The sequence below is a fragment of the Bos indicus genome, chromosome 24, assembly GCF_029378745.1.
Source record: "Bos indicus isolate NIAB-ARS_2022 breed Sahiwal x Tharparkar chromosome 24, NIAB-ARS_B.indTharparkar_mat_pri_1.0, whole genome shotgun sequence".
NCBI classification, from domain to species: Eukaryota; Metazoa; Chordata; class Mammalia; order Artiodactyla; family Bovidae; genus Bos; species Bos indicus.
Genome location: NC_091783.1, coordinates 47,620,850 through 47,644,004, shown reverse-complemented (window position 1 = coordinate 47,644,004; position 23,155 = coordinate 47,620,850).

The following is a 23,155-nucleotide window of genomic DNA, read 5'->3' as shown; positions in this document are numbered from 1 at the left end:
GAGAGGAGGAAGAGGAGGGAGAAGGGGGTAATAAGGAGAGGGGAGGGTGGGCAGAACGCTACTCAGCAATAGTGTTTGACGGTGCCTCGTCACTCCCAGGTCAGCGTTGTCCAGCAAGTTCCCAACATGGTACAAGAGTTCGAGGAAGCTGGACGGGACTCTCACTTTTGGCATCTCTCTGTTCAAAATGCCCTGGAGCTCCAGGAATTTGGCAGGGTAGATCTGGCTGTCATCTTGTACATATTCGTTATAACAAGTGATGCAAGAAGAATTGAGGCATCTCCTCCAGCAAATTCACTATTTCCCTAACAGTGTGTCCCCCAGGGCTGGAGGCTCAGAACCAACAGAGGGAGCAATAGAGCCCGCACTCTGGCAGGACGGGGCAGGACCAACAGCCAGACCCCAACGGGCATGTATTCTTTGCTCAAGTTGGCCAAGAGCCTCCAAGCTCGGGGGTGACAACTTCCCTTTTCCTCTGAAATGATTAACTGTTAAACGAGTCTGTCTTCTCTTGGTCCATGCAACCCTCCTAACAGTTACAACCACATCTGTGGTGGCTGCCTATGCTCCTGGGCATGAGTTGCTTCTAATTCTTATGACTCCAGAAGTTACTGTTACCAGGACACCGAGACAGTTTAAATAAATTTCAGAAGGTCCCAAATCTAAGAACTGCCTGGGCTCTGATTCAAACCCAGTCCTGGAGCTTGTGGTGGTAGTGACGATGGTGTCAGTGATTGTGTGATGTGTTGGTGGTGCTGCTGGTGATGAGTGTGGTATTGGTGTTGGTGCTGATGGCTGTGTCGGCCATACTGAGATCGTGGATGATTGTGTTGGCAGTGTGAGTGGTAATTGCATCAGTGTTGACAACGTGGTGTTGGTGTTGGTTGAGTAGACGGTCATGGTGGTTTTGGTGGTGATGTTCGTGCTGGCAGTGGTTGTAGCCAACATCTGAATCTTCCTGAAGACCCCTGGAAGACACCATCAATAAGGACTTTGACGTAGTTAGTTATAAGGTGCCCAGACTACTAGCGTTGGCCTCTTGCACTGGCTTCTTAGGGTGAGCAGGGAACTCACCACAAACTGGAAGAATCTGAACTTCTTTTGAGATCCAGGTGAGCTAGACAGGCTGGGCATTTGGTATGTGATTCTGTAGGAACTCAGGGCTCCTAGAGCTTTGTGCACAAGGTCTGGCCAGATAAGAGGCCCTTTTCACTGAGGGATTTAAGAACTAATGGGCAAGATCCCTGGCTCTTGAGTCTGGTCCATCCATTGGCCTATATTCTCTATCTGCTGATGCTTCCTGGAAATTTCACTGTTAGCTACTCACTTTGGATGGTTAAGCATTTCATTTTCCCTATTTAAAATATACATTCCCTACTTTTGAACATTCTTTAGGGGAACTGATGGTACTGGGAAACTTCTAGTAAATACTCTGTCCGTGATCAAAATTCATGTCAATTCTGATTAGGAAGGAGGTCTAAACATCTCTAGTTTTAGCAATCCTACTCCAAATCTCCAGGGACTGTAGACGAAATCCCAGCCACCTTGCCCTGGATGGGTTCTTTGCATCCAGTGAAATTGAAAGGATGGGACACGTTGGGGACCTGAAAAGAGGGACCAGTGGTGAGGTGAGATCAGACCTCATGGAAGGGGAAGAGTTGTCGGGGATACATGTCACCAGCCAAGGTGAGCTGCTTGGGAGAGAGTTGGACCACACAACACACATTACATCCATAATGGAGCCAGCTAGACCTCAATCCCAGCCTAGATCAATGAAGGCTGATACCAGACCAGCCCCCAGAGGAGCAGATCACTCCCCAGAATCCTGTGCTACATAATGCAATCACAGTCTTGTTAGGTATGAGACAGGGGCTCTGTTTAGCACTTTACTGTCCGCATGCTCAGTGCGTGCTCGGTAGCTTCATGCGTATCCGACTCTTTGCAACCCCATGGACTACAGCCTGCCAGGCTCCTCTGTCCACTGGATTTCCCAGGGAAGAATACTGGAGTGGGTAGCCATTTCCTTCTTCAGGGGATCTTCCCAACACAGGGAAGGAATCTGCATCTCCTGTTTTTCCTGCATTGCAGGCAGATTCTTAACCTGATGAGCCACTGGGGAAGCCAAAGTTACTGTCCACAAACACCTTCATGTCAATGCTTTTATTTAATAAATTTGATCCTTGCAAGAGTCCTGAAAAATAAGATGTAAATATTATTCCCATTTTGCAGACTTGGAAACTCAGTCTCAGGCCCAAAATGATGCAACTAGGAAGCAGTAAAGCCACTTATTAGAAAGTAAGTCACTCATTCATTAGTAAGTCATTCATTCATTACTGATCACCTACTATGTCCCAAGCACTAAAGTAGGCACTAGGTAAACACCCTTTTTGTTTCACTGTATCTCTTCATAACAGTAAAAAGTAACAGGTGAAAGTAAATAAAGTAACGAAAGAATTACTAAATTCAGATCCCAAAACACCAAAATGTTAACAATCTGGGGCCAGGGCAGGGATAAACAACCTCAGATACCTCAATATCTTTTGTCTTATCCAGCACCTTAATGCATGATCATAATGGTGATAATTGCAGTAAGAAATGGTTAAATTATCCTTGGCAAACAGTATTTGCTGGATGAGAAAACGGGTAATACATTTTGAAAAGATATTTAGCCATGATTATTTTAATATATATCAGAGTTGAAATATCAGTCTTGAGCAAACTCATTTGTGGGGCTGCTCCAGCTTTGGAAAGACTGAGTATGTGAGGCATTGCTGCATAAGTAGGACCTGGTCCTCATGTACAGTTTGGGCTCCTTCAGCCTGGAAAATGAAGCTAGCTCGTGTATACAGTCATCCCAGTATTGTCCTTCTGTGATCCAACCCTGCCTATCAGGGGCTCAGGTTGTGCAGGGTCGGGGGCTCAGATACTCCCTTCTGTCTCGCGGCTTCTGCAGCCTAACTCAACCGACAGAGTGCAAAATGGAGGGAGTGAGGAAAGCTGGCTGATGAAGGGGTTGGAGTGAGACTGGTTATCTTCTCTTGATTTAAAAATTTAAAAAAAGTGTCTTTAACTCTCTGTCAATTATGGTAAGTAAATAAGTAAGTAAATAATCCCTTGCCTGGGATGAGAGCTTCTTTAAAAAGGCAGTCCAATTAATTCTGTATATAAGCTTTTTTGAGACAGACCTGGGCTAGTTTGGGCTTCTCATGGGTAACATGGTCTTAGAAATGCCGGACAATTGTACTAACCGCTTCCCTGGCTGAAGACCGGTTTAGAGTCTGTGTGTGTCCCATTGCAAGGATAGGCAGATAGAGATTATAAAGTTGACTGGACATTTAAGAAAGTGAGAGTGGTCTTTAGGATGAGTTCCTGTGTCTTCTGGAGTAGATTTGAGTGAGTCCTTCACATCACGTCATTGATTCTCCAAGCTTCCTGAAACACTATTCCTCATTGAGAGCTTTAGGGATGGGATGTAGGCATTCCTGAGTGGTGCGCAGAGAGCTGCTGGCTTGGAATACATGAGCAGAGAGTCATGGGAAGGTTCCATCTACCCTGACCTCAAGTCTTCCTTCCTCACAGGCTCTTGCTACCCATTTCCTAATTCCAGACATGGAATAACCTGGGTTCCCTCTCAAAGTGTGGACAGGTATTCAGCTCATGATGACTTAAGATAACACTTTCCAAGGACTCCCCAACCCCGAAGAGCTTCAGGAAGAAGGAAACACATTAAAGCAGAGCTGAAGGATGGGAGTAACTGGCAGAACATCCCCAAAGCTTCACCAGATGACTTGATGCAGCACCTCCCAACCACCGTGTACTTCAGTGAGTCCCCAGCACAGCAGCTAGTCAAGAAGAGGTGGAATGACCCGCCAGGAAGGTACGGGAAGAGTTTCTGAGTGCCCACTGGTTATATGCTCTCTAAGATTCCATGACTCTTGCAGTACAACCCAAGCAGCCGTGTGGACATGTCTCTGGGAGATACAAAGATAGATAGAGATTGAGTCAATACCAAAAGTCCTCTAGGCACTTGGTGGCTATATTTAACAATCAAAATTTGAAGGTAGCAATTTCTAGTCTGTGTTCCACCTCCCTGTAGGTAGTTTCACCCAGAAGTGACGATTCCTGGCTTCTCTCAGTTCTGTCTCTAAGCAGCCATGCAATCTTAAACACATTTCTTCAACCCCAGGTTCTTGGCTTGCTCACCTCTAACATGGAGATAACACAGTACCTTTAGTAATACCCGGCTATATTGCTGGGTCTGAGGTCTTCTTGGGATCAAGAACAAAGTCCACTTGCTTTTCCTACCTCTCTGGAATTCCACATGGGTTGAGAAATCACACAGATACTAGTGAGCTGAAATATGGTCATAAATGGGAGTGTACTTAAGAAAGGGAGAAAATGGAAATTTTTCTATATAAAGATGAACTAATTAGAAAGTTTCTTCTAGATTTAAAGGACCATGATGCTGTGATGAAAAGGCAGTGTGGGTTAATGAAAAGTCCTGAGTTTATTTGCCACACCATTGCCACACCCACAACTGTTCCTGAGTAACCTTCATTGAGTCACTATGCTTCCTGGGACAATATGTTGTGCCCTGCCTACCCAGAAGACTCAAATGAAGTTGGGTACTTGAAAGTGCTTTGAAATGTCCATAACACTATTCAAATGCAAACATTAATATTCCATTAATAGGGGGAATGATAGTGTCTGGAGTAGCTTTTGATTGACTACAAGGATTTGCCATTCCCCCAAATCATTTTTCTTAGCTGTCCTTTGTCTTCTCATCAAGGTACACAGTTTGTGTTCCCTAGATCAGTGGCTCTACAACTTGAACGTGCATCAGAATCTGGAGAGCTTGTTAAAATAGATCGCTGCTGCTGAGCTCAGAGTTTCCAGTTCAGTAGGTTAGGTCGTGGTGGGTCCTGAGAGTTTGCATTTCTAGGTTCCCAGATGGTGCTGCCGGTCCCAGACTACACTTTGAGAACTGTCCAAGTTGTTGTTTTAGTCACTAAATCATGTCTGACTCTTTTGCAACCCCATGGACAGTATACCATTAGGCTCCTCTGTCCGTGGGATTTTCTAGGCAAGAATATTGGTGTGGGTTGCTATTTCCTTCTCCAGGGGGTCTTCCAGACCCAGAGATTAAAACTGTGTCACCTGCAATGTAGGTGGATTCTTTACCACTGAGCCACCTGGAAAGCCCACTGGTTCAAGACTCCTGCTCTAATCTTTGATACAGTTCATATTTATGTAGACTTCTCTTAGCTTGATACTTCCTGGATATTTCACAACATTCCTGTGGAGGTAAGATCAGGCAGTATTGGGATTGTTTTATAAATGCACAGAAGAGGGCCCAGAAACTGTAAGTCATGACGAACTGAGGGACTCACAGTGAATCACGGGTCAAATGGAAATAAAATCAAGATTTGGGAGGTGAGGGGGTGGTGTCCATTTCAGTGTTGTTCCCATTGGGCTGGACTGCCCCCTACTGGCCAGTCGCAGCCAGTAGAGCACCACCCCCGACCCCACCCTCACCCCAGCTTGGGCTGGTAACAAGTTGCAAAGCTACCCACATAGCTCAGTGTCACAAGCGTCCTTTGGAAGCCACTGCTGCGGAGCATCCGCTGGTTTTGGTGGAAGGTGTGTGGTCAGGGAGCAGGTTCCCACTCCGGCAGCTGCAGCGTTTATCAGATTCTGTTGGTGGGAACTGCCCCACCTGTCCCTCCTAAGTGCTGCGGTAGGTGCTTGGTCTAAGGTGCAGGCACTCGTTGGGAAAAGAGGCCTCAGTCTGTAGCTAACTTGTCACCTGCACAGCTTCCCTGGCCCTGGTCCAGCGACAGCCCTTCTCGGCCAAACTTCAGTCAGGCTCCTTTGAGCCCTCTTCTCCTCTAGCTCTTGTCCCTGGTCTGCAGAGCCAAGATTTAGCCACGAATCCTGCTGAGCCAATCTGTCTGGACCTCCCCTCCACCCTGACCAGGTTACTCTTCGGTCAGGTTCTCTCTCCATTCTCACCCTTCCCCTAGCTGGAAATCTTCACTGGCCCCTGTGCTTTTTGGAGTTGTGGTGGCTAGGATGGTAAAGAGTGTGCCTGCAATGAGGGAGACCGGGGTTCAATCCCTGGGTCGGGAAGATCCTCTGGAAAAGCAAATGGCAACCCTGATCCAGTAATCTTGCCTGGAAAATCCCAAGGACAGAGGAGCCTGGCAGGCCACAGTCCAAAAAAAGTAGGACATGACTGGGCAACTTCACTCTCTTAGTCTCTCTTGCCTATTGCCACAGTCTCGAACAAAAATTTTCTTCCAGTTGGTGACAAGTGATGCTGAGTTATTTTTCTTTAACACCAGAAATGTACCTGATGTTCTACCTTCTGAACTCAATTTAGGGACAAAGGGACAGTCACACCATTGTCCTCAGAAGTGGATGACTTGTTGACCCAGCCTGTGAATCACCTCTTAGAGTGAGGAGTCACTGATTCACATCCTTCTAACCCGTGCTTTGCCAACACTACATCTGGAGGCTCCCTAGAGCCCCAGGAAGAGGCCAGCGGTGCTTCAGCCTGCAACCTCTTCCCCACCCCCCACCCCCCGACACCCCTCTATGGGAACCCCACTCTTTTCCACCTATTGAAGCCCAGGGTCTTGTGAGTCCCAAGTGAGGCCAGATCTTGTCTCTACAGGGACTGGCAGTGCCCAAGACCCTGAAAGAGCTGAGGTGGAACAGTATCGAGGCTTTCCAAGCTGCTCAACCACAAAGCCTGGGAGGTATCCGGCGTGAAAACCAACGCATGAGCTATAAACACCAACTTCATGCGCCCAGTCCTGCGAAGCCTGAGAGAAACGCTCGATCTTCTGGATTTATTGTTTTCTTCCCTTCTCCCTTCCCAGATCCAAGGCAGTCTTCTTGGGCTGAGCAGGTCTGTCTGCTGTTATTATGGCTGCCGCTGCTCTTGGATGCCTGTGTGTGTGTGTGCGCGCCCGCGTGTGTATGAGAGCGTGCGCGTGTTTTCTCCAGAGTGACTGGTTTGTGCTGTCATCAGCCGTTGTTTTGGTAAATGGCGAGTTAAACAGATATATCCAAGCGTAAAATCTAAAAAATGTTCCCTCTGGGCGCCCGGGGGGTGTTGTTTGAAATCAACTACATATCAATTGAGCGGCGGCGAGCGGATCCGATGATAAATTCCAGTCCGCAGACGCCTTATAAATTACGTTTTTTTGTTCGCGATCTTGCCTCATCTCAGCTCCCCAGAGGCCCTTAGACTGAGAACTATGATTGTGTTGGAGAAACGTTTGCTCAGCTTGAGCGAGGCCATTAGCATTGCATGTGCCAGTCCGTCCCTGCGCTCCCCCCCGCCCCCCACCTCCCCCAGCCCCCCTCCCGCTCCTTTAACAAAATACAATATGTGCCTGGTAATTTTTCTGTTCATTATCTCATTGTTTTCTGTAAGTACAAGGTTAGATTGAATTACTGCGGGCTCCGCCGTCTATTTGTAATTCTCCTTCCATGCCGAGCTGCTAATGAATGGGCAATTTAGTCAATTCTTTGTAACGGCTTCTTCTGTGCGTCAGCCACTTAATTACTCTGAGCCTTTCTCACTGCTGCTTTATTGCACGGAAAGTCGGGGCTGCTTGGAGGGCTTGGCACGGGGATCTCCAGCTTCCAAGAAGAGAAAAAAAAAAAAAAGTCAGAGGCAACCAGGATTCTGAATCCTTGATGCCTTCTGCAGCGGCTGGAGTAACGTTCTCTTGGGTGCCTGCACCGCCCAGCTTTATGGGCACACCAGGTTGCCTCTTCTTCTTTGCTGACAATTTGGCTTCATCCTGGCTCCGGTGGTCATGGGGACAAGCAGGAAGGTGCAGGCTCCAGCTCAGAGAACAGCACCCGAGGAGGCAGTCCTGGTGTTTTAAAACATTATTATCATCCTGATTAGTGGGCTAGTTATCCCAAACTCTAGCCAAGGGTTTCACTCTCAGAGGAGCATTTCACCCCTGCCTTTGTGTGGAGCATCTCTACCTCCCAACACAGGGGAACAGGGCAGGGTGCTAACTACCCCCTTAACAAAGGGAAGCCCCAAGTCTGGACAGAATGACCTGCCTAAGGCCAGTGACCCAGGCACAGCAGAACCATGGCTAAGTTACTCAGATCTCCATGACACCCCCTGTCCTCTCCCTCCTCTACCGTGCTGCCCAAGAGTAGAGTACTGGAGAAGAAGGGTCCTGTAGCTAGGCTGAAGTATACTAAGGTTAAGTAAGTGTGAGTTGCCCTTGAAAGAACTGGAATGACTCTGGAAAGGGAGGGACACTATGGTAGTAACTGAGAGGCTATACACCCCAAGGAACTGAGAACTCTTTAAATGGAGTATCAGATTACACAATGTCATCGTTGGATACATCAGTCATGTTACTGCTATATTTCTATGTGCCCCAGAGTTAAGACACACATAGAACGTGTTGTCCAAACTGGGACACTTTGGGAACGGAACGAAGTCACGCTGAATAATCCCGCTGGTGCCACAGGAGTAACCCGGGACTGTCCAGAGCAAACGAGGTGGGGTGCTCCCCCTCCCTCAGGTAAACGAGAACGTTGAATGCTTTGCTGAAGGCCTGCCTTCAGACCCGACTAGCCTGATGACAATACTCAGGCATCTCGCCAGCTGGATCCACCTCTGCGTTTACAAACATTCCCTGTTGCTGTGCTGGGCATCCCACTGATGTGTGTGAGCTACAGGGAATCTCTCCCCATGTCCTGAAAGTGAGGGATTCAACACATACTGCGTGAGCACCGTCTAGGTAATAGAGACATAGGATGGGAAGATGAAACTTTCTGGCATTTTAATTTGGCTGCTGGAGCAGAAGGGAGTAAACACTCCTCCGAACACTGTGAATCTCCTGAAATTGGCTCCTGAAGATGCTGGTCCCTCTGCCTGCCTTTCGAGTCTGGCTCACTCCCACTCATCCTTAGGCAGCTTAAATGCTACTTCCTCTGGAAAGCCTCCTCTGATCTCTGAGGTTACCTTAGGGACCCTTGTTTTTCTGTTTCATAACATCCTGTACATTTCCTCTTCGCTATTTACCACAATTACAATTATTGGTGTCATTGTATGTTCAATGTCCCTCCTTCTCCACCCCCACACCTGCCCTGCCCTGAATAGATCCTTCTTTAGTAACAGTGGCTCACACTTAAACAGCACTGTTCAGCGGCAGGTACCAGTCTAAGTGGTTTACAAATTTTACTCACCAAATCTCGCAAGAACTTTCCGTGGTGGTTCTATTATTATTATTTCACAAATGAGGAAATGGAGGCCCGGGGAGTGAAACAACTCACCAAGATTCAAACCAGGCTGGCTGGATCTCAAGTCTAGAAAGAGTTTAGAATGTGTTGGAGCTGGAAGATGTAACGTCCGGGCCTCGTTCTGCATTCGGTGCTGTTGTGCCCAGTCCCCAGGTCCCCAGGTCACACTGTGCAGTAGATGTAACAACTTCAGACACCTCACCGTTTTGCTGGGAGTGGCAGAGAAATGGTTCTGTTACGTGTCTGCGTCTAAAAGGCCCTGGGTCTGTGTGAACAACAGGTGTGATTGTTAGAAAGCAGCCTTGCCACCCGCCTCCCACACGATGGGCAAACCACTGGCCCCCAGACCCCACAGCACCCCCACCCCCACACTTTGACTCATCCGCCCCAGGCTTGGATGTCCAATTCATGCGCCCCGTCCAGTTGGTCTCCTGGGGCCAAGTACTGAGCCTGGCACATAGCAGATCCATAAAAGTTTGTTAAATGGAACATAATCAGCCACCCTTCCAAGTCAACTCTAGATGAGTCCTCAGCAGGTTGCCTTCCTGGGTTGTCGCAGCCTCTCTAATCTGTGTCCTCTCCACGTAGCTCACACAATCTGCAACGCATCACAGAGCACTCAAGTCTCCCCCAACTGCACCTGTTTTCTCCATCAAGCTGCAGGTTGCGAAAACAATTTAGTGTGCTTCGACCAGGAAGGCAGGGCAGGGGAGGGGGAGAGGAAGAGAAGCAAACAGAGTAGAAAATGCTAAGACACCATGCAAAGCGAAGTGAAGTGTGGTTGTAGGAAATGTGTGTGTGTGGGGGGGGGGCCGGGGATCACAATGTGAAACGTGTGACTTAACCCAAGCCTCAGTTTAGAAAGGTTAGAAACACACTGCTTGAGTGTTGCATTGGTACAAACTTGTCTAGGGTAGGAAACACAGTGCTTGCTCATCTCGAGGATGCTTTCCTTGCAGGAAAGTCTGGGTTGGTTGAGGCATTGTCTCTCAGCCTCAACCCCATCCCCACATTCCCAAGGAATCCAGAGCTTTCAGCACCAAAGTTCCCCAAGAGTAGCCTCTTGCCCTAGCACTTGCCCAAGCCTTGGGTGTCTGGGGGATTTGGATCAGCCAATCCTCTTTTGAATGCTTAAGGACCCCAGGTTTTGGCTTCTCTATGCGGTCTCCTCCAGCAGTTTCCCCATCTCTCCCTTGTGTTTTTGAGTGTCCTGTTGTGACATAGCTTCCTGCAGAGCAGGATAAGCCACTTTCTTTTTCCCCTTCTCTCCTATCGGCATAGGGGAGCCCCTTCTGAGCATCCTATAGTTCGCTATCGTGTTGCCATCCTGAGTCTCAGTTTCCTCATCTGTTACTAGCATCCCCAAAGGATCTTGGAGAGAATTCAGGAACAGAAAACATGTTACAGGGTCTGGCAGGAAGGAAACATTCAGTAAACCTTCTCTCTTGCCTTTCTTTGCTCCTTCCTTCCCCCAGTTCCAGCCATAGCTGGGATGGGGGCAGGAGTAGGGATGGAGGATGAATGTGAGTGTGGGGCTTGGGCTGCTGCAATGCTGCCTTCTGCAGTCATGGCCCAGCTGCACGTGTGCTCCGTGTTCTCCTAGAGACACCTCTGCACATGGCGAGGGGAAGTGACTTCACTTCCCATAATATGAGTTCCACTTCTGTTTTATAGAAAGTAGTTCTCCCAGGTCAGGGAGGCAGGTGGGTCCTCTTTTGAGGTGATTATCATCTAAGCAGGTTCCATGGCCGTAGAAGAAGAACTGATGAACGCAAAGCCCTGTCCTCTGCAGGAAGACAGTGGCCAGTCCTGAGAGAGCATTCCTTTGTCCTGAGTTGTGCTCTAGGCTCTTGTAAATCAACTCATCTCACAAATCAACTCACCGTCACCAGAACTCTGAGAAGGTGGGTGCTATTTAGCCCCATTTTATAGATTAGAAAAGAGAGACTCAGAGCTTCTATCACTTCCCCAAGGTCACCCAGATAATAGGCAGGAGAAGCTGGATTCTAGTCCAGGCAGTCTGGCTCTAGCACAGGGGACCTGGTTGTTGGAAGCCTGAAGGCAAGGCTGCAGCCTCCTCTAGTCACCTTTTGAGCAGAACACAACACTTTGGCCCAATCTCTTTGGGAAGATATCCTGGCAAAGAGTATGAATGATGGTTTTTTAAGAGTTCGTTTCCTTTGACATGATTTTGGGACTCTATCTTAAAGAAACTGCTAGGAAAGATTGAAGGCAGGAAGAGAAGGGGGTGACAGAGGACGAGGTGGTTGGATGGCATCACCAACTCAATGGACATGAGTTTGAGCAAGCTCCAAGAGATGATGAAGGACAGGGAAGCTTGGCATGCTGCAGTCTATGGGGTCGCAAAGAGTCGGACATCACTGAGTGACTGAACAACAGCTATCTTAAAGAAATAGTGAAAATCAAGACCACATAGTAGAAAGATGCTCTTCACAGCTTCCTTTTAATAGGAGGAGAAAGAAAGCTTACCTGCCAGAAAAAAGGTGTCCAAGCCTCACCGTGAACACTTGTCAGTCTAAGACGGCCCTTCTCCCAGACCTCACCCACCCACGTATTGTTCCATTTTAACAAAGGTGGTCTGTTAACCTCCTCACTAGATACTCCGATTACTGACGGTGGGGACTTTTGTGTTATCCACTCCCTGAATCCCATACTTAACAAGGGACTGCCTTCTGCTGGGCCCTCGATGAACATCCACAGAAAGAACAGCTGGTAATGGCCGAGTCTAGATGATAATGTAGTGTTGCCACTAGAATTTCTCATCTTTGCTGCATGTTTGAAAATGTTCATAGTAAAATGTTGGTGCAAAAAAGAATAGCTGAGGGAAGAGTATAAACAGATTATAATATGGAGAACATTAATGCATGTGGAGGAAGACAGCAAATAACAAACTATGACTATACCTGCAAAAATGGGTATGAAAAAATACTGGTAAGAGATACATGGGATCTCCTACATAGCATGGTTTGGAGACAGTGGCAGTATGAATGATTTTAACATTTCTACTTTCCTATATTTTCTGTATCCTTTGCAATAGATGCATTTTACTTTTAAAGTGAAGAAAATTTCTTTTTCTGATGTGAGTCCTCGTCCCAGATTTCTGTTAAAAAAACAAGTGCCATTTTTAGCAGAGTACTAAAAAGTCTAGTACTTAGAAGCACAGACAAACTTTGAATCCATGAAAGGAGCCTTGGCTTTATAGAAGGTTCCCAGCAGTACTGCCTTCAAAGGCCAGCTGTAATAAAGAGACCCTAAATAAAGAGGCTGGTGTGAGGTGGTGTCAAGACTCCGTTTGTGGCTTAGAAGGAGATGGTTCCTCCTCAAGAGTGAGTTGGTCTTCTCCTCCAGCCTCTCCAGGTTTGGAGCCTGGCAGAAGATGCTGGGGGCCTTGGTTACTTCACCACCTGCAGGAACACCTCCTGACAGTCCAGCTCATTCCATAAGCCTGGCCCTCAAAGCCTCCAGGAGAGGTGAGGGCCAAGAGACCCTGCCAAGCTGACCTGGCATCACCAACTCCACACCTCTCCCGCTCCATAGAAGTGACCCACACCAAGGGCCCTTTTGGGCCACTCTGGTCTTCCCAGCCTGGCTACCGTGACAGAGGCTGCTACTCCCAAAGACCTGCAGAGCAGTGATTTTCTGTGACCGTGTCCAAGTGGCCACCCTGTCTCTTCCTCCTGCCTGAATTCCCAGTACCACTTACTGCACACATAGGCCATTGGATGAGGTCTAAGCCATTGCCCTGCAAGGAGGGGCTTTTCCCCTCCTCCAGCACAGGCTGAGTTCCTGGTTCCCACTTGCCTCCCACTGAGCAGTGCTCTTGAGCAGTTCTGAAATCTCCATGGGTGGCGACTTCCTTCTTTCAGAAGGAACTAGCGTTTAATTTTAAGTGCCTTTCATCGGTTGGGGGCTTTCCAGGTGGTGCCAGTGGCAAAGAACTCACCTGCCAGTGCAGGAGATGTAAGAGACACAGTTTCAATCCCTGGGTTGGGAAGATCCCCTCGAGGTGGGAATAGCATCCCACTGTAGTATTCTTGCCCGGAGAATCCCATGGACAGAGGAGCCTGGCAGGCTGTGGTCCATGGGATGGCAAAGAGTCAGACACGACTGAAACAATTTAGTAGCACGCAATCAGTTGAAGACAATGCTGTGAGCCCAGTTAATTCTCACCTGATATTTTGGGGTCTAAATATGATCTTCATTTTCCCAGGAAGGTAAATGAGGCTCAGAGAGGTTAAGCAACTTTCATAAAGTCAAAGCTGCTAAGTGACTAAGCCCAAGTTTGAGTAAAACATTTAAAACTAGAACGATCAAAGAAATGGAAGGTATTATGTGTGTTTTGTACCTCGAGGCATGCTCTTTGACTACAGAAGTAGAACTGGAGAGTGGGTTGTCACTTACTCACATCTTACTGTGAATAAGAAAAATTTCCTCCCTGACAGTTGCTCAGCATCCACGCACCTAGAGAAGGGGATTTTGGTTAATGAGGGTGAGAGACAGGAGACATAATGCTGGACTGGGGGACAACCCTGGGACGAGGACAGGCCATGCTGGGTCCTGGGGCCACGGAGAGGCTGCACCCAGGAGAGGGAGCGGATTACGACCAGGAGCAAAGCACACTTCCGCTAACCTCTCTCTGTGACTGTGAGGGGGCTTCTGCCCATGATCCCAGGTCAGAGACAGAGTAGGGGGCATTGGCTCTCTACTCAGTGGAACTAGGAATGGGGAATTTGTGGACCAAATTCACAGTGTGAATCAGAGGGAAGAGCCACAGCTCATTAGCCAGGAGTTCTGGGCAGTGACTTTGGGGCAGACCTTTCCCCCACGTTGGACCCGTGTCCTCTCAAATGAAGTCTACGGGTTCCTTCAGCAGTAACCCTGTGATTCCATGTATTAGCACAAGTATTGTGCCCATCTCATAGGTAAGGGTCTTTGTAGGGCCTTCAAAAGACTCTCAGAAACAGAATGGCACTGGGGGAGGGAGAGCAGGCCACCTCTTCATCCCACACTAGGGATGACACCGAAGGAGAGATTCAGAAATGCTGTCACTCACTCAGTACTGACCTCAGTTAGAGCCAGTCCCTCTCTGCTCTGAAGTCAGCTCCCTCTCTGTCTGTCTCTTGCAGGAGACAGGAAAGTTTTTGAAAGCAGAGGCTGTGTTTTTGTCACCTCCAAACCCTCAGCTACTTCCATCATGCCCAGCCCTGTCATGCTATAGTTGCTGATTACAGGTTTGTGGAATGAATGAACAAAAATTCCTAAAATTTGCACCTCTCAGGATGAATGCTATAAGGTTCTCTCTTAAGAGCAAGGAAGATGCCATTCTGGGATCTGAAAGACTTGGAGCTGACATCTGATCTGACTCTCATTTCCCACCCCTTCCCGTCAACCATTTACAAGAGACAACTCCCACTTAACAGATGGAAAAACTGAGACCCAGAAAAGAGACGTGACTTAAAATTTTACGTATGCAAAGCAGGAGAAGACCAGCAGTCCCCTGTCATATTTTAGATTCCTTAATGTTATAGAAGAGGAAATTGCTACCCAAGGAGGGTGATGATGACGGCGTAAGGTCCCACAGCTCAGCAGTGGTGGGGCAGAGACAAGAGGGCAGCTCCCAAATCAGATTCCAGAGCTGCATAACAGTCCTGGAGCTCAAGCAGCCCTGCTACCCTGCTCCAGGTTCCCATGGTAACCATGAGGAACAAACCATCCTCTTTGGGTAAGACTGACTCATTCTTTATATAACTTTTTTTTTCTTTAAAGGAAAATACATTTGCATACTTTCACCCTCCCCAAAGGAACCTGTTCATGAAAGGAGACTAAGACACCTTTCAGAAAAATAGGTATCCAGGCAGGAAATGGAGATGCTGCCTGATGAAGGGCTGGGGAGTGTATCTAAAACGGATTAATGACTTGGAGAAAACCATTCTGGAATCTTGGTTTGGAATTCTTTGGCTTATCTTTGCTACCCTTCTCTGTATATCTCTTTGGGTGTAATGGTGGTGGTTTAGTCGCTAAGTTGTGTCCGACTCTGCCACCCCGTGGACTGTAGCCTGCCAGGCTCTTCTGTCCATGGGATTCTCCAGGCAAGAATACTGGAGTGAGTTGCCATTTGCTTCTCCAGGGGATCTTCCCAACCTAGCAATCGAACCCAGGTCTCCCACATTGCAGGCAGATTCTTTACCAACTGAGCTTCGAGGGAAGACCCCAGGAAAAGCCCTTAACCAAACAAAAATATGTTACATATACCTGTCAGCTTGTGCTTTCCAAGAGGTTTCTACTGCATTTATTTCATCTGATCCTGCCCAGTAGATAGGGCAAGGATTGCCATGTACAGCTGGGGAAACTGAGGCCCAGAAGGTGAAGGTCACAGGGCTATGTGGAATTGCTCAGCAGGTGGAATTTGCCTTCTCAGAAGAGAGGTCAAGAAGTAAGCATCTGGCATATGTCAGACATTTGCTGGACACCCTAGAGACAGTGAGGGCTCAGCCACACAGAGCTGGAGGCAGGGCCTGCAAAGAGGTAGATGGCAAACAGTTAACTGAACAAGGCATTGGAAGTCTCACATGGAGTTAGAGCTGCCATAGAGGAATCTCTAAGGAGCTGGTGTTTAAATTGAGAACCAAAGGGTGGGAAAGAGCCAGGCATGGAAAGAGTGATGGGAGGAGGCTCCTGAGGGCAGAGCAAGTGCCCTGAAGAGCCAAGTGGTGGGCATCCTCACGGAAGTGAACGGAAGCCAGTGAGGGGTCTAGTGTGGAAAGAGAAGGGACTAAAAATGAAACAGGAGGGTGGACAGGACCCAGCTTATTCCAGGCCTTCCGGCCGGGGTAAGATGCCTGAATGCAACCAAATGCACTTTTGCTCACATATACCCAAACATATGGCTGTTCACACACACATATAACTGTGCCTTATTCATGCACATACAGGCACACACGTGCTTAACATGTCCACACACCACTTACACGTATACACAGACACATATACCCTTACACATATACACAAACATTCACGGATACCCAAAGCACATCTGCACAACTCCCTGACGACGACATACAGTCACACGTATATACACGCACACACAAATGCAGATGCCCATTCTTAGAGACACACAAAAGCACACACACATACACTCTCTCATGCATGCATGTGCTTTGTCTCATAAAAGCATATATTTACATATGCACTCACACAGGCCCACTCACACACGGATCCTCATACCTGCCCGCGTAGAGCCCACAAACCCCGCTGAGATGAGCTCTCAGCCACAGATAAACTTCTCTGCTGGTTGGTTATAATCTTTCATTGGAACTGACACGTTGATAGCCCCAGTTTTTCTAGGAAGTGACCTTCATGCCGGCTATTGATTTCCAGTGGCTATCAGGCACCCACCACTGGAGTGACAGGCCCGGTCGGAGGTCAGCCCTTAAATAAAGCTCCTAGATTACTAAGCGCCAGGCACTCCAGTGAAAATGGAAATTGGCAGCCCTGGCTCTTTTTATGTGGCCTGCTCCTGTGGATGGGGTTTCAGCCCTGGTGACCTAGTGACCACTTCCTGTTCCTGCACCCTGCCCCACCCCACTCTGGGGTGCTGGGGGCGCCCATAGTTTTTATCTTGCAGGGGAGCTGGGCTGAAGGCTGTGGGTGGTGGCAGTTGCCAGGGCCTGACCCTTTCTGGATTCTGTTTTCCAGCAAAGCCTGGGGCTGTCCTCCTGAGCCCAGCATTCTGATAACAGACAACTATTACAGGACCAGAGACCCACTGGTGACTCTCCTTGCAGTCTCAGGCAGGTGGTGTCACCTCTCTGGACCTCAGCTACCCCCCACTTCCACTTCCTACCCCATCCGTATGCACTCATACATCCTTTGCCATTTCACATCCAAATAAATGGGGCAGTGGAGATAGATGTGTTTTGTATACAACATAGTATACTACAATATCCATGTTTTCAAAGTAGTACAATTTTCTAATCACTGAATTCCACTGAATTACATTGTGTGTTTACTTGCTGACCCAAAAGCCCCTTAGATTGTTGCGGCAACTTGGGGCTTGACGGCAAGCAGAGGCATGGGAGGGGAAGGGACTGAAAGAACTTACTGATTTTCAAAAGTCTACCTTTTGCTTTTCACAGATGAAAGACAGGTGGAATTCACACCACCTCGTCTGGTGGTCAGGGTTCAAGTCTAACAGCCAAATACCATCCCTGAAACCTAGCTGGCCCTTCTATTCCTCATTAGTACCTGTGGGCTCCCTTTCCCACGCCCCCAACCTGTGACTTACCTCATCCTCCCTGCTCTCTCCCTCCAGCTCCCATCCTCCAGCCCACAGGATTCCAGGATTACCTGACTAGTTCTTTCTATTTGGCTTTGGAAGGTGCACTCAGCAGTTTCATTTTTTAATTTATCTATTTACAAAATTTTTAATATTTTAATTTTATTATTCAATTTTCACCTCAAATTTGAAATTAAAAAAAAAAATCTTTTCTTGAATAGTCTGGTGTGGGGAAAGCTGTGAAGGCTGCCAGCTTCCTGCATTTCTTTGCATCCCTCCAAGGAAAAGCCTGTCCGGTCCTGGCTCTCCCATTTTTATGAGGATCATGGCCTGTGTTTCTGCAGCAGAGAGAGGTGGTCATGAAATGAAGTCCATGTGTCCTGAAGGGAGGCTAAGCAGGAATCAGCTATTTGACAAAGGAGGTGATCTCTTCAACAAACATCAGAGAGGCAAGAGTTGCTGGGGTCTCCTGAAACTCAGCCAGCCACAAGGGTTAAAAGGAAGAAGACCAAGGACCTGGATGAGTCCATGGACCGGGCTTTTAGCCACAACCTGCACCCCCAGCCTGTGAGACGGTAAGCAGAACACACAATTGAGGGAAGGGTGGAGAAGAGTTGGGGGTCAGTCTTGCAATTTGTATGGGAGGTGGCAGTGTTTCACTGGCTTGTGTGAACCTATTGCTTACTCGGCAATCCATGACACACTTCTGGGAACAGACACTCGGGAGACAGGTTGTTTTACACAACAAATGCAAAAGGTGTTCAGAAATTTGCCACTTAGAGAGTTTGAGGTAATTTATAATTAAAAACTTAACATATACCTGTTAAAATAATGATGACAATCACTTGACCATGGTCCTGTTTTTTAATATAAATATTTTACTTTTTGTTGTTGTTCAGTCACTCAGTCGTGTCTGACTCTTTGCAACTTCATGGACTGCAGCACGCCAGGCTTCCCTGTCCTTCACCATCTCCAGGAGCTTGCTCAAACTCATGTCCATAGAGTCGGTGGTGCCATCCAACCATCTCATCCTCTGTAGTCCTCTTCTCCTCCCACCAATCTTTCCTAGCATCAGGATCTTTTCAAATGAGTCAGTTCTGCGCATCAGGTGGCCAAAGTATTGAAGTTTCAGCTACAGCATCAGTCCTTCTAATGAATATTCAGGATTGATTTCCTTTCGGATTGACTGGTTTGATTTTACTTTTTACTGTGACTGAATTCACAAGCGTGTTCACTGTGATTTAAGAGGTTGTAGAATACCCTGTCTAATGGGAATTCCCTGGCGATCCAGTGGTGAGGATTCGGGGCTTTCACTACCGTGAGCCTGGGTTCAATCTCTGGTCGGGGAACTTAAGATCCCGCAAGCTGTGCGGCATGATCGATAAATAAATAAATGTAATGCAGTACCCTGAGAGTTCTGCACCACCTGGTAATGTGACTGAAATGCGTTCGTCTCCTTCTGAGTCTTTGTACAATGTCTCCATCCCTGGGAGGGGTCCTAAGCCCCACCCACACACACATCCTGGGTCCTGTGTGTCAGTGTGGTGGTCTGGCTATAGGACACCGAATGGGGAACCTGGGCAAGGCGTCTGTGGAGACAAGGCAGCCTGCACAGCGCAGTGGAAACAGTGTCAGGGCGTATTATGAACCTCCTTTGCCCTGGCCGAGGGCATGCGGTCCTAGAGGCATTCAGGGGCCACCACGCTGGATTTTCCAAGCCCTTTCACTGGAAACAGAAAGCCGTGGGCTTAAGATCCCAGATCGGACATCAGACAAACTGATTTCAAACCCAGCTCTGCCACTTCCTAGCTGAGTGGCCTTGAGCAAATCACTCCCCCTCTCTGAGCTGCAGTTTCTTCATCTACAAAGTAGGGTCAGGAATTCCAGCTGCATGGTGGATGGTTTTGAGGATTAAGCAAAATATTGTTCATAAAACACCTGCCATTTGTGTATGCTGTTGAGTAAGTGGTTACTATTTGGGGGACTGGCAGATCTGCCAGTCATGGCTGAAGTTGCCCACCGCCCAGTTTATCTCGCAGTTATAGCAGCTTTCAGTTGGGGACAGGGGACAGGGGGATTGTCCTTCTCCTCCAGGCGACAATTCAGTAAAGCCTGGAGTCATTTTGGGTTGTCACAGTGGCGGGGAAAGTGCCACTGTCACGGAGAGAGTGGAGGTCAGGGATGCTGCTGGACGTGGTAAGACACACAGGATAGTCCCCGCAACAAAGAATTGTTTGGCTCCAAAAGGCAGCAGTACCAAGTCGGGAAAGGCCCCCTCTCTAAGCACTCTCTAAGGTTTTCCAGGGCTCTGTCTCCCCCTCAGTGTCTTCAGCACCAGAGCTCAGAAAGCCTCCATTTCCTGAACACCGCAGAGAGGCAGGGGCTGCAAAGGGAGCGGCCGCCTCCCCCTCGCCCCGAGGCTACTCAGCCAGATGGCAGAAGGGTCAGCAGCAACCAAACATCTAATGACGTGTGACAAGTGCGGCCAGACAGCAGGCCCAGGCTGGGCCCCGTCAAAGCCACTCATTGGGCAAGGGGGACTCATAAATAACAGCGCAGTGACAGCCGGAGTCTTGCTCAGTGGGAGGGACGGAGCTCCGGCCGCCTCCCAGGCCCTGGGGCAAGCCCTTTATGGGCCGGGGCTCCGGCGGGACGGCCTCGGACCCCTGCACAGTGAAGTGCTGCTGAGACGCGCGGGGACCTGTCACTGACACGCCTGTCCAGACGGCTCCACCGCATTCGCGCCATCCCTCTTGGTGAACCATTTTCTCATCTCTGATCCAGTGCCATCTGGGGCTTCAAAGCATTCATCCAGCAGAGCTCTGCGGTGGGAAGCAGAGGGGTGGAGCGATGAGGACACGGAATCTGAGTTTGAGCCTCTGTTTCTTCATCCATTGAATGGGGACACTGAACAGCAAATGTGCTCATTCATAGGAAATTGTGTTCAAAGCAATAAATTAATGAAGGAATGATGATGATGGCATAATGATTATGATTATTCAACCATTTGGGAGAGAGCAATTTATATTTGAAGAAAATATACCTTCTGATTTTCTAAAATATTAATCAGTTTTCAGGGTTTTAGGCAGTTCCAAATAGGCTCTTTGCAATAATAATAGTAATAATGATGCGTGTATTAAATAGCACTTTTATTTTCACATTTATTTTTCTCAAGCCTCATGTGGCTCAGAATGGGACCTGTTTCCAATGATGCATATTCTTCTAAAACAGAAGTGAAAAAAAATCAAAATAATCAGTTGACACAGACTGACTTTGCTTTTTTTGTTCACTGAGGTCTTGGTTCAGATGACTTACTGGCGTTGGGCAGGGGGTGGGGGGTGGGACATGGAACTGTGCTTGCCCCCTCTAAGCATAGCACTTAGCCTCTGAGGTCTTTGAGGGTCTCAGTTTTGTCATTTACAAAATAGGGGTAATTATGCTTCCTGACTCTCAGAGCTGACAACTCAGTGAGACCATGTATGTGGAAGCTGTGTGAGGAGATTAAAGCATCATCGCGCAAGGGAATATTAGCACCACAATAATTATCTGCTTCATTATTATTAATTATTATTCATAATGGTGTTTGCAGGATGGAATGACTCCAAAGCCCTGTGTCCATGAACAGTTTTCACATCTTTTCACAAAAATCTATATGTGCCTATGATGAAGAAAAAAGCTGACCCTTGGAGCACCTGTTCTGAAATTGAAGCTGATTCTTTAAGATTCCAAACAAGTCCCTTCTCTTTTTCTTGAACTGGAGAGCCAGACTCTGGAGAGGGCTCTCCCTCCAGGATGCTGCCTCATAAGGCTTCTAGAGAAATGGCTCTTTTGGCCAAGACCTTGATGCTAGCTTTCAGCCAGGAGCACAATTTTGCAGGGAGGGTTATAAATCAAAGCCTGGGTTCTAATGAAACTGCTGACACCTTTAACTGTAACGGTGTGCACCCAGGCACCACTTGTGAGAAATTAGAGGCACAGAGCCCGCATTCAAAGGACCGGGCACCTGGGGGCGGCCTCTCTGCCTGGCCTCCCCACTCCTCTTCCTCTCTCCACCTCTTTCTCTCTCTCCTCCTCCCTTGCACCCTTGTTCCCCTTTTCTTTTCTAATTTCTACAGAAATCTTTCACTACTGCCCCATTCTGCAGCTTCTTCAGGAATCAGCCTCATGGCTAAGCTGCAGCCCCTGCCACCCAGCCCCCCAGCAAGACCCCCGCCTGGCTCTCTGCAGGCCACCCCTCAGAGCACTGGCGTAGAACTGCACTGCTCCAGGTAGCAGAGGACGGTGAAGGCAAAACCCTGAGTTCTCCCGGGACACTGTTCCAGTTCCCGGTTGGCTGCTTCACGACTACATGACCTGGGTGAGGTATTTAACCTCTCTGAGACTCAGTGCTTGCATCTGTACAATGAGGATAACCACATCTCTCTTGAAAGTGAAAGTGTTAGTTGCTCAGTCGTGCCCGACTTTGCGAACCAATGGACTGTAGCCCTCCAGGTTCCTTTGTCCATGGAATTCTCCAGGCAAGAATACTGGAGTGGGTAGCCATTCCCTTCTCCAGAGGATCTTCCTGACCCAGGGACCAAACCCAAGTCTCCTGCATTGAAGGTAGATTCTTTGCCATCTGTGGTAGTAGGGAAGCCCTCTTTTGAGAGGCTGTTAAGGGGACTGAACGAGATGGATGCCGGGTGAACGGTGCTGCTCCAGGAGTGAAGGAAGCAAAGGACCAGCAGAAGCTCAAGTCGTTCAGGACCTTTCTGGAGACCCCCATGGCCCAGCCCCGCCATCAGCTCTGGTTTTATCCCTGGTGGCTCAGTCAGTAAAGAATCTGCCTGCAAGGCAGAAGACCACCTGCAGCACAAGAGACCCAGGCTCGATCCTTGGGTCAGGAAGATCCCCTGGAGAAGGAAATGGCAACTCAGTCCAGTATTCTTGCCTGGGAAATCCCATGGACAGAGGAGCCTGGCAGGTTACTGTGGGGTCGTAAAAGAGTCAGACACCACTTAGCAACTAAACAGCCGCAGCATGCAAACCTGCATAGATAGTTACTCCCAAGGTTTGATATAAGAGATACTACAAAGGGCATACATAGTCCCAATATCTTTACCTTTGATGCCATTGAGAACTAAACTTTCAGAAACTGAGGCCTGATTGGGGTAAAGAATCATTTATTTTAGGGATTATTAGATCTGCATGTCTGGAGACACAGATATAAGAAACACGTGAACTGTGTTCTTCTGGACCTCAAAATGAGGGAGGCCTATTTAAGGTCCCAAACCACAAGGTTAGACAAGTTGTTTGTCAAGAATAAACACTGGAGCTGGCAAGACATGAGGATACTTATTAAACAAGGATTGGCTGGGACTTGAAATGACTTTGTAGTTGTAAAGGAGGGGAACTTTGAAACTCCAAGATGGCAGCTAGCAGCGGCTAGCAGACGTTGGTTTGCAAATGGCAAGTAGTATTCTGTTTGATACAGTTCTGAAAGTTCAAGTACTCAGTGATGCGGGAATGTTTCTGAAACCACATCCACAGTGGCTGCCTGACTCCATTTTGGCTGCCTGGACCATAGTTGCT